Source organism: Melanerpes formicivorus, unplaced genomic scaffold (genome assembly GCF_026170545.1).
Source record: "Melanerpes formicivorus ecotype bairdi unplaced genomic scaffold, bMelFor1.0.p_v2 SCAF_12, whole genome shotgun sequence".
Lineage (NCBI taxonomy): Eukaryota > Metazoa > Chordata > Aves > Piciformes > Picidae > Melanerpes > Melanerpes formicivorus.
Genome location: NW_027142364.1, coordinates 2124918 through 2137119, shown reverse-complemented (window position 1 = coordinate 2137119; position 12202 = coordinate 2124918).

The window sequence follows — 12202 nt, the reverse complement described above, 5'->3', positions numbered from 1 at the left end:
CTTGTAAGGGAAGCTTATTGACATCTGATCAGCCAATAAATCTGTTCTTGTTCTTTAATGACCCCAAGAGCTGTTTCCACATGCTCACATAATCTTACCAACAATTTACCCTCATAAATTAATAATTGCCTTTAGGGCCTTTTAAACCCTAGAACCTGATTTAGCCTCTTTGCAACAATTCTCCCCTAATTGTAAATCAAGATTCAGTACAGAGCAGCATTAAGCCTCAAACCAAACACTGCAGTGCATCACAAATAACCAAGACAGGCAGAGACGACAGCTCCTGCGCACAGAACACCTCTGACATCTCTGAAGGGATGCAATAAACCTTCTCAGAGGTAAAAAAGGATGATCTCAGAGTTAGGACACTGGGCTTTTGAGTTCTTGTTGCTAAATCCTGCATGTGACATTTGCAATTAGTTGCCATTCTGGGTTTCAGTTTTGTACCTCTGTAAACGGGGAGGGCAGTGCTTCGTTGTCTCACAAGGGCTTGATCAATATGAAGACATTAGAGATTCCAATAGAATTGCATTAAAGCACCCAGGCTATGCTAATGTCTCCCATTTAAATATCCCAGAAAGCTCAGTGGGCTCCTGACTGAACCATTAAGTCAATTGTAGGCAAATCAGAAATGTCCAAGAAGGAAACAGAATTACATTCTGCTATGAAACACTGGGCAAGCCCTATAAAAATCAATGGGACTGACTAGGAGTAAATTGCTGGGCAGATGAGCTTTATTTCATGGCTCATAAGTGAAAATGAATCTCTAACAACCTGACAGCTTTGCCTCTGGAAAAAAAAAAAAACCAACCTGGCTTCTGGGGTGTTGCTGCTGCTGCCTCAGCCTCCATCCTCTGGACTTTCTCCTTTGGGCAGCAGCTCTTCTCCCAACACAGCTGCAACTGTGCACAATCAGCCCTGCTCTTCAACAAGGGACCACAGGCTGGGGCATTAGCCTGAGGCAGGGATATGCCCATGCGCTCCCTGGTCCCTAAGATACTGCAAGGTGGCAGAACACTTCCTAGGGCTCACTCCACTGCAAGCTGCACTGGGGAAGAGGCTGGAGGGAACAGCATCAGCCAACAGAACTGTGCAAACTGCTTTAACCTCTTTAAAGAGTGGGGTTTATTTTGATGTGCTCTGCTCTCTGACCAATGACCTTATGCTTCAAACACACACCTGATTCACTAATAATGTTATCACTCCCCTTTAAAGAAGGAGGCTCTGAGAGAAAAAGCAGCCAGCCTGGAAACAAACAGAAAAAGAATCTATCACAAGGCTACAAATTGAAATGGGAGCAGGGCTCCCACGTGCCTTGAAATTGATGTCCTGATCCAGGGCCTAACCAAAGCAGAAAGATGCTGTGTTAGCTACCTGGATTTCTGTTAGGAAAATTATCAACACATGGCAATCATCAAATAAGATTGGCAGCAACTGTGATGCTACAAACCACCTTCCAAGAGGTGCATTTCAGAGGGGTGGGCCTCATTGGCTGTGTTGGGCTCGCTGAGCTGGTAGGATGGATGAATTTGAGGCAAATGCACATTAATATTCAAGTGTTGTCATGCAAAGACGAGTACCTTTGCTGCTCCCTTAGCTTGCTGGCAGAACATTTACCTGCCCTTGTATGCCAGAAACCCAGCCTGTGCCAATAAATTACCTCTTTTTTTTTTTGGATTACCATACAAATAACTTGTTTTGATGCTGGCTGTTCTCTTAGGGAGCACAGACCCATCCTCCAGACTCAACAATGAAAGCCAGCAGCAGCTCTGCACAAATCAGCACTTTGTGGCCATATCTAGAGATAAAGGTCTACAAGGACAATAGATAAAACCAAATGAATTACACAAATCCCCAAGGCTTTTGGAAGGAAAAAAAACCACACACAACCAACCTACAAACAACTTAGTTTTGACCATTGCCCCCTGCTTCTTCACACAAGGACATCAAAGCACACCTTTTTATCTGACAGTGAAAAGCATGAAGTCCTGGAACCTGGAGATGACAAACCAGCCTAAAAGCACAGTGCATTTTCCCTCAAGCCAAATTCTTCACCTTAGTCTTCCCCCACATAATGCACTTGCCTTCAGCTTCCCCCTTCAAGGGGCCAACCTGCTTACGCATCCCATGTGTCAGGCAGGCACTTTCTCTCTGCCCAATCCTTCAACTATTTTCCTTTACCACATTAGGGTTTTTCCTGACTATGCTTTTGTATTACCTTCCGAAAGACACTCAAATCTGTTTTCCCACTTCATACAGCACAATAAGTTACCAGTGATTAAATTAGCTATCAAAAAGCTAATAGACTCTTTCCTTCAAGGGCTAAATTACTTTTATTAATCTTTATCTGGAAGGAAGAAGGTTTAAAAATATACTTTTCCAACAAGTTTTGTTTCTCATTATGTATACTGAAGCCTATCTTCAGCAGCCACTCAAGGGACCAAGAGAAGTCAGATGGCTCAGCACAGATGGCTTTGAACTAATAAAGGTCAAAGAGAAGAGCATGAAAAACATGAAAATACTTGAAGGCCATTTCTGCAGACAGCAGTTGCTGCCTGGAGTTACCTTTCTGTGTAGGCTTCACTATCTTTGAAGTGCATTCTCCGTATTAGTGCATTCCATTTAATTTTACCATTACTTTTTTGGTTTAGCTTTTCTGTTTTAAGTGGGATTTCTGGTATCTCTCAATAAAGGAAGAAATATTTGCTTCATTGTGAAAGGATTAGGAAATATTGGGAGCTGAATTAGCTAAGACATTGTAGAATATTAAAGCAGCCTGGCTCTCCATTACACAATAAAAGCCCTCAAAACCAGGTTATGAGAACTATTTTTCCTTCTGTGTAACATCCTGATCCTCAGTGGCAGCTGACTGGATGAAAAAGCTATACATTATTACATCTAGGAAAAAATGCTTTTGCTTAAAGTCCCTTTCAGCTTGTCAAGTGATCTCTGAGCAAAAGAGATTACATCATTACTTTGACATTACTGCTTAAACACTGCTCTCAGAGCACAGCTTAGTGCTCCACTTCTGTGCAGTTCCTTTCCAAAGCACTCATTAATATAGAGATTACCTGAAAACAGAGGTCCCTTCCATAACTGGTACTGAATCTCAAACATTTGTAGGACCCATCAGTTTGTGCTACCAAGCTGGGTCCAAAAGCCTTTTGGGTGTATTATCTTCCCTTACCTGGGTCAGCTGAACTGTATGACCTCCAAAGAAGTCCATTCCAACTTGAAGTATCCTGCAATGTGAGGTCTATCACGACATTTTGCAGAATGCCAGGGGCTGAAAGGGACCTCAAAAGGTCATCCAGCCTAACCCCCCTGCCAGAAGAGGGCCACCTATACATATCACAGAGGAACATATCCAGGTGGGTCTTGAAAGTCTCCACAACCCTCCCCCAAGCAGCCTGTTCTACCATAAGCACTGAGTTCATAAATTCATAGAACACCAGGTTGGAAGGGACTTCAAGGATCATCTAGTCCAGCCTTTTAGGGTAAAAATATAGTTTAAGTGAGTTAATGTTGCCCTAACCGCCACCACCTGTTCCAGCAACAAGCTACACCTGTGGCAGGCAATCCAGCCCAGCTGCCTTCAGCGAGGAAAACAAAGATGATTACAGGACAAGTGCAGACATGCCCTTTGGTAGCACACCCCCTGCACCAAGGGATGGAAATAGTGAGACGACTTCATTTGAAGTGGAAATTAGTGGGGGTAAAGCTAAATTTCATTATTTTGCAGGATGAAATGGTTGAAGTGCACCAAAACCAGTTTGTGGCAGATAAGTGAAAGGCTTTGAGGAGTGGAATGTGCTCAGCATCACTGCCCAGAAAAATGGCACCTTGTGAATCTAAAGAGAGACCTTCACAAGAAACAGTTAACTTTCAGAAACACTACGATAAAGAGTTTTTATTCCTATGAAACAGAATTCTTTGAGGCCTGCAGGGAAGTTTGAAAAAGAATTTCCATAACACAAAAACGTAGCACAAAGAGAGGGGAAAAAGGATTTTAAGCCCAGGTCCTGTGGCCATTTACTTCAGGTAGGCTCTTTCAAGCATGCTGGACACAATGGAGTACACCTAGAGCAAAAAGCCAGCAACTAGGAGATCCGGGAAGGCTTATGGATGAGAGCAGAAAATTGCAGCTGATCATTGCTGTCAAGAAGTTCAGTGTTTCCCTGTAAAATCTGTTTCTTTTGGCTGTAGTTCATCCCACTGGGGAAAAAAAAAAGTACTTTTTCTAATTCATTTCAATTCTTGGCAGCTGCACTGCAGTTTATTGGCAGGGGTTTGGGGGCTACTCTGACCTCTATAGTTCTTCCTGTTGAATAGAGCAGGTCATGTTATTCTCCCTCAAGGCAATATTAATTGCTGTGACAATTTTCAGTGCTCACACAGACATCCATCTAATAGATAAGCTAATATATATTCACTAATACTGTGAATATCTGCTCTTCCAATCAATGAGCTTTGTTAAAGCAGGATTATACACTGAAATGAATAAAAGAAGCTTCTGTAGCCAAAACTATCACAAAGGGAGTTAAAAGTCCCACACTTCAGGAACAAGCCACGTACCAGCTGGCAAGAGGCAGACTTGCCCTTCACCTATCTCTAGAAAAGGAGAAAAGTTAAGGAGAGCTGAGATCCCTTTTTCATTTTCTCTGAAAGATTGCACCTTGGCTGGACTGCAGATAAGGTACCATCTGAACAGCCCCAGCTCAATTTAAAGGACGTGCCTCCAAGAAAATGAGACAAAACGATTTGTTCTAAAGAAAGAGATGAATTACAGCTTAATTAGAACAACACCAAAAAAATAAGCTGCAGAAGAAAAGATGAATTCCCACCAGTCCCAAGGGAACTCCAGTCCTTGCAATGCTTTGAAATAAGATGTTGGGGTGCCATACATCATCAGCACAATCATTTCTGTTAGCTGTTCCCAGGAGGTATGCCTGTCCTCAGGTAGATGACTCCACAGCTATACCTCTTTACCACAGCATACTTCCCAAGCACAGAAATCACTCACTCCAAAGACAGGTTGGATTTAGAAACAAAAAGGAGCAGAGACTGAATGGGAAAGCAGCAGCAGTCCGCTTCTGGAAGATTTAAAATCACAGCAGACAGAACAAAAGATGTCCCACTTGTACAGCATGGAACATGCTCATAATTTATATCTCAGTAGCCAACAAGGGTGTTAGAGCACATTGTCCTGTATGAGAAAGCAGACAGTACTCTTGGAAAGCAGGTGAGTGCAAGGAGAGTTTTAACCTTCAGCAGCATAAAGTCTTTCAAGAAACTTGTTTGCCAGCTGCTTTTCTCCAGCACAGTCACATTCAATAGTTAACAACCCAAGCTTTATAGCCTATACAAAAAGCATGTAATAGTTAGTTTACCTTCTTCAGCACCACGCTGTCTCGTTCATTTCCACTCCTCAGTTGCTAGCTGTCCTCAAACAATTAGGGTGAACTGAGGCTGCTGCAAATCTGCAGAGGCTGGAGTCCCATGGGGCAAGCACTTACACATGTTCAGTCCCAACAATCCCCCCATTTTGGTCCTGCATGCAGACCCCAACCTCTCATCTGCTTCTTCGAGGACTCTAAATTTCTCTTCCTCACGTTTTACCTTGTTATGCAACGTCCACAGGTGACTCTGCTTTTCATCTGGCATTTATTTATACGACCGTCACCTGTTCTGCTTTGCAGGTGACTGTTGACCTCTGTTCTCAGCTTCTAGAAAGCCTAGCAAAAAAACTTCCCATGTTAGGAGACCTGGAGGGCAACATATTTTTTAATTTACAGGTAGGGGAAGGAGGAGAGGGAGTAACAGGAAGACCAGCAGCAAGTGGAATATGAGCACGTCAAGAGTACAACTTCCATACTGGATTCCTGCCCTTCAGAGGAATCAGGCCCACACAGGAGATATGCTTATAGAGGGAGAGATGGCTTTCAATGACACACAGATGTTTCTAATTAGAAATAAAATCCAAGATGTTTGTTTTCTTCTAATATTGCCGTGGAATATAGAGTCACAGAATCATTTCAGCTGGAAAAGACCTTTAATATCACCAAGTCCAACAATCCTCTAACTCTTCCAAGTCTGCTGCTAAACCATGTCCCTCAGCACCACATCTCTGTCTTTTAAACATTTCCAGGGATTGGGATTCAACTACCTCCCTGGAGAGCCTGTTCCAGTGTTTGAGAACCCTCTCAGTGAAGAAATTTCTTCTAATATCCAACCTAACCTTCTTTCAGTGTAGGTACTTCTAAAAATACCTCTTTTCTTTCAGAGATGACTATTCACCTACATTCACCAAGCAACCAACCTAACCACCCCCAGGCCCTGGTCATCCTTGCTGATACTTTGAAGTTGCTTGGCATTAAATGCACACATTCATTATGTCACATTGTATTTTGCTGTGAATGTAAATGTTTGGGGTGTCTGGGGCTTTCCTTATTCCATTATTCATCTGGCCTTTTCAGTACTTAAAGAGGTCTGTCAGAAAAATGGTGATAGCCTTTTTAGCAGGGCTTAGCGGGGTCTGTTGTGACAGGACAAGGGAGTGATGGTTTGAAACTTAGAAAAGGAAAGATTTAGACCAGATACAAGGAGTAAATTTTTTACACTGATGGTGATGAAACACTGGCCCAGGTTGCCCAGAGAGGTGGTAGAAGCCCCATCTCTGGAAACATTCCAGGTCAGTGGTTTGGAGCTCTGAGCATCCTGCTCTAGTTGAAAATGTCCATGCTGACTGGAGAGGGGTTGGACTAAATGACCTTTAAAGGTCCCTTAAACCCAAACCATTCTGTGATTCTATGGACCTTTGTCTCTGGTAAATATAACAGAAGACATAACCTTTCTGGGTTTGTTTAGATATTCAAACCTGAAGATAACTGAGCACTGCACTGGTCACAATGAAGGAACCACAGTACCTCTTCTAGGTCATTGAGCAAAGCTCCTGATGAAAAGTGTCTCTTCAGCTTTGCTGTCACACCACATTTCCAGCTCTTGCCTGGGCTCAGTCCTCTCTTCCCAATCTACGCAGTCCTTCAGCATCTGCCCCTCTGGTCTATCCCCACAGCCTAGCTGATTTCTCTCCAGCACAAATCTTCTCACCAGCCCTTTCCTAGTCAGGCTCCCCAGGCTTTGGGATATGAAGATCCAGAACTAACAGGCAGATTTAGGGCAGACTTAATTATGGCCGTTTCAATAACTGGCAGACATCTGTGATGTGAATAAACCCAACTAGAATAAATGGGATTATAGCTGCAGAGAAATCTGTCTTGGACTTATTCCAGCACCTTCAAGCTGACAAGTATTAGGCACCAAATGTAATAATTAGGCCCTGTGTTACTGTGAGGTTTTTGGTTCAAAGTGCTTGAGTGTGACACTGCCACAGTAGCAAACTTAAGAGTATTTCTTTGTGGCATGGGACATGAGAAGCACTTTGAGCACTTCCCTCTGTAGAATTCTGTTATATTCTATTTTCTCTACAGGCATTCATCTACCCTTTTCACTTAAGCTGTGATTTTACAGTTGTGTTTGTTATACTGTTTCAAGGAAGATAATTTTAAAAAGAACCAAAGCAACCAAACCAAACCAGGCTGCCAATGTTTCAATTTAGAACCAGTGGCAAAACATTGAGCTGAGTGAAGAAATGCAGCAGGGCTAAACTCCTTATTCTTTGTCCTTCAGACAAATTAGCTGATTTCAAATGTCTTCCAAGCTGAACACATTGCTCTATAATGACCCCTGATTTAGACATCTGTCCTTAGGAAGAATTCTGCCTTTTAAAGACAATTAGGGAGACCTCATAGAAAATGAATGTTGTTTGGGTGGTTTATTTAAGCCCATAGGACTTTTCTTGCTCCACCCACAATTTCATTTTGTCTACTTGATACCAAACATACCAAATGCATTGGTGTAACTGTGAGGACCTTCAGGGCAGGACCAGAGATAAAAGCAAGGAGAGGACAGCTAGGTCTGGGAGGCAATGAAAGGCTTGCAACAGCGAGAGCAACCAGAGACACCCTGGACTAGAGTTTCAAGCTCATGGAAAGCATCAGCCCAAAATGGTGAAGGCCTTTGCAGCCACAAGAGTGTGACCAAGCTAGCACAGAAAAAGCTGCAAGATAAAACCCAGGAGAGTAAAACTCAAAGATATGTAATGCTGGGGAAATGTGAGAGCTAAATACTGAAATACTGACTGAAAAAGTGCTTGGAGCCCTGAGCAGAGATCCAGTCTCTTGTTTGATTTTCCTTGAGTTCAGAAAAATGGGACCTTGTAGATTTTGCACCAAAAAAAATGAAATTGCATCAAGGAAATATCTGACTTCATCATCTATGCCTCTTAATAGGAGTTTCCTTAGACTGGTTCAGTGCTCAGGTTATCAAGAGTAATTATAGCAATGCATTAGCAAGAAAACAGGCTATATGTAGAGTAGGAATGGGAAATATGTTAACACACAGCAATAATATAATTATCAATATGAAAAAGACATTTTAAAAGGCTTGGATTTCACTCCCCAGGGCTGACTGCACTGTTTCCTCTGGCTTGACTACTTCAAGAACTTCCTGATCATTCCCAATTTGTTACTGTCCAAGCTTGTTTCATCCCTGTTATGGTCATTATGATTACTTTTATAGCTGCTTTTATCCAAAGCATATGTTGCCATTGGCCTCCTTTCCCTATCTTCAGTGTTCTCAGTTACATAATGCAGCATGGTACCTGCTGATTCCAAAGCAAATGCATCTTTGATGATAGATTGCAAATGAAAAACGAGTGCTCTGGGGTATCTTAACAGCTGATTTCCACCCATGCTTCCTGCCAGTGTGTCTTTGCGTGTCTCGTACATGTATCCAAACAGGTCAAAACATCAGTCAGTATACTCACCAAATTAATTTTTTCTTTCGGTGCTGAGAGCCAGGAAATCAACAAAAATGCTGAAGGTTCCTTATTGAACAGCAAGACTTAAGTGGCAGTGATCGAAAGCTGCCTCACACAGACCAGAAGGTATTTGATTTGAATCAGTCAGGAAGGAAATGGTAAAACAAATGACTATACTCTGATCTTCAGAAAGAGGTTCTCCAGGGAAAGGGTAGAGTGTTCTGCTTCCCAAAGGTTAACAACCCCATAGTGCCCTTTTTGGTAACCAGATCCCTGATTTGTGAGTAGTTTCCTTCCTTCCTTCCATACAGGGAATAAAGCTGTGCTGCTGCAGCTTTGAAGTCACTGGAAGTTTTGCTGTTGAATTTCATGCTGGAAGGACTTTAGTAGTCAGTTGTGTTTGGTGAGGGAATAAGCAAGCACTGAAAGTACTGCTGTCCTGGCATCACTAATACAGGAGCACTATCAACAGCAGCCAGGGCAGGTAAAAAAAGCTAATTCTTTTCCTGGCCACAGGAACATGCAAGTTGGTCACAGAGGAAGAGCCAAAGGGGATCCTGCTGTGCAGCCAGATGCCAGCAAACTGTCAGAGCACAGCCTTCTGTGCCAGCTGTTCTGTGGTTTATGATGATGCAGTAAGCATCATGACCTACCACATCACCCAAATCCTTTCCCACAGCACAGTTCAAAGCAAGTGCCAGCCAAATTTCTGACAGACACAGTAACCTGAAGGTTGACAAGGACCTCAGGATGTTGTTTGTGATGTCCTTATAACCTTTCTGTGCTCCAACACTACCAGGCTGAACTTCCAGGAGTCATTGACAAGTTGTTTACATCATATAGGTGCATAAACTGAGCTATCTGCATTAACATCTGCAATGATGAATTACAGGCTTACCTGCTCAGCTCTGATTTGCCCCTGATGCATGCTCTCATCTCCCAAAGCTAAGCATAAAGACACTTTTGTAAGGTAGACTGGCAGGCCCCTGCTTTTCTCTTCCCTGCATTCACATCTAATGCTGGTGTTGCAATGTGAAGTCCTGGAGAAGGATACTGGCTTAGATTCTTTATTTCCTGAGAGACTCAGTTTGGACCATTATGAGCAGAGGGTGTTTGTGTTTCATGTTCTACAAGGTTAATGTGTACGAGCAAAGGGTCTTTGAAGTGCTCGTCTGTAGCTGATGATTTCTTTTGTGCTGCAGTTTTCTTTGCCCCCAGGATCCATGTACTGTAATATTTTCTGATGTTGTAAGCCCTGCTCTGGAATTCCTGGGATCATAATAAATTAATTAAATGGCAAGTCTTGGTTTGCCTCTGTTCATTTAAGGAATCTCTCTTTTGACTTGGTACTGCTCACTTTTTGCTCTGCATTGAGAGATGTAGACACAATGATAAATGGAGAGACAGCTAAAATGAAACTTGGGAACTCAGTTCTGAGCTCTCTCAGCCCGGGACTTGTCCCACGACATTAGACAAGACTTTGGGAACAATTTGCTAAATTTTCATGAAATGTCAGGTTTGAAAGAATCTTTGTGAATAACTGGAAATTGAATTCATGATGCTTTTGATACCGAGCTCACAGGTGGTAGCTGTTATTTTAGATCAGAGTTCCATTACAGTAGATGAAATACCAAAAGCTCCAGCTAAATAAAGAGTCTACTGCTTCTCCATTCCCTCCAGATTTTCCTGAAGTCACAGACTAGCTTTGGATTAGAGCACTCCATAACTGTGGAAAAGCAAGGGAGCAAAACTCAGGATTAAATTGCCACAGGCACATTTTTTTCTTGAGTGAAGCAGAGTGTAAATTTGGCAGGAAAGGAAAGTTAGACAGTAATAATGTAATTAGAACCCAAAATATACATTAATTTCTCCCTGGTTTGCCATGAACTTGAGGCCACTTTCAAAAGGTTCCTGCTGCTGGCATCTCTAGTTGACCAGTAATGCTGAAATGTATCCAGTGTGCTCCTTTGGTCTTATGTAAGGCTGCTGTCCAGTCAACCAGCTGGAACCTAACTGCTTCTTTTTTTTCCCCCCATTATCCCATGTGACACTGCTAATAGTGAACATCTCATTTAAATCTCATTTCAACAAAGTGACTCCAGCATCACTAGTACATCCCTTGCTCCTGGATGCACTTTAAATAAAATCAGCAAGGCTCCCTAGATATTACTTCATATTTCTCTGGGATTCCAAAGCCAGACCATTAAAATAATGAAAGGAAAAATTATGAGAGTAAAATCAACTTCCTGTCTGGAAGGAATACATCACTGTCTGTGCCTTTTTATTGTGACCGACCCAGGACTCAGGTCTAAAGAGCAAAGCCTCTCAGTGTGTTCCCAGGAGAGGATCGACCAGCTCCTAATTACATGTGCAATTAGTGGGTGGTAGCTTCACTTGAAGCTTCTAACTGAAATGCCTACCCATGGGACAGGGGCAATTTCCTATCTCAGTCCCACTTTCTAATGCTGAATTCTGGGAATAGAGCCTAGTCACCAAGTGCTTTTTGTTGTGATTTAACAGTGCTGATTGGAATGCTCCCCAGTGCCTGTTACCTTGGGAAAAGGCTGCTTCCCTTTCCCGTCTCCAGACACACAGCAGCCAGCATTCAGCTGCTCTGGCTGGGTCAGTAAGGGTGGCCTTGCAGGCTCACTTTCTGCTTTACCCTTTTTTTCAGGTTTTCTGTACTTATCCTCCCCACATGAAAGATTCCTGTTCTTCTGGACCAGTTAGCCATGCCGTACAGCACACAGGGTTTTGCCTCTCCAGCTTCAAAGCTCTGGTTGCCTTGCTGTTTCTGTGATAACCATGTCCTCTCTCCTCTCAACCTGTGAAAGGTTGTTGTCATGTATTGCTGAACTGCCCCCTCTTAGTTCTAGACTGTGTTTGAGGAAGGGTTTGTCACAGCATGGTCTGTCCACATTGCTAGGGTGGGCTGCACTGGCGGGATCTAATTATCAAACCCTGTGGGCATGTGAATACTGGGAAGGAGCTGGCCTGATTCTGTGAGCTGCAAGAATATTTCATGAGGGCAAGCCTTCCACCTGACAGCTCTTGGCAGTGGTCCACTGTCCTTTTCCTTTCACTGATGCAGAAAACACTTTGAGCTAAATACTGCTATACATTCAAGATCCAGTTCATGCAATGTTTTGTCCAATTGTTTTGACTGCTGGCCTGTGGGAGAGGAAAGGACAGTTTTGAGGGAGAGGCTGGAAACTTTCCAGGCTGATCATTTCTCTTGCCCTGATCCAACACAGACCTTATACAGAGCTGCTGCGACCTTTCTGCTGCTAAGTCATTGCTGCAGAGCTCTACAGGGCTGAG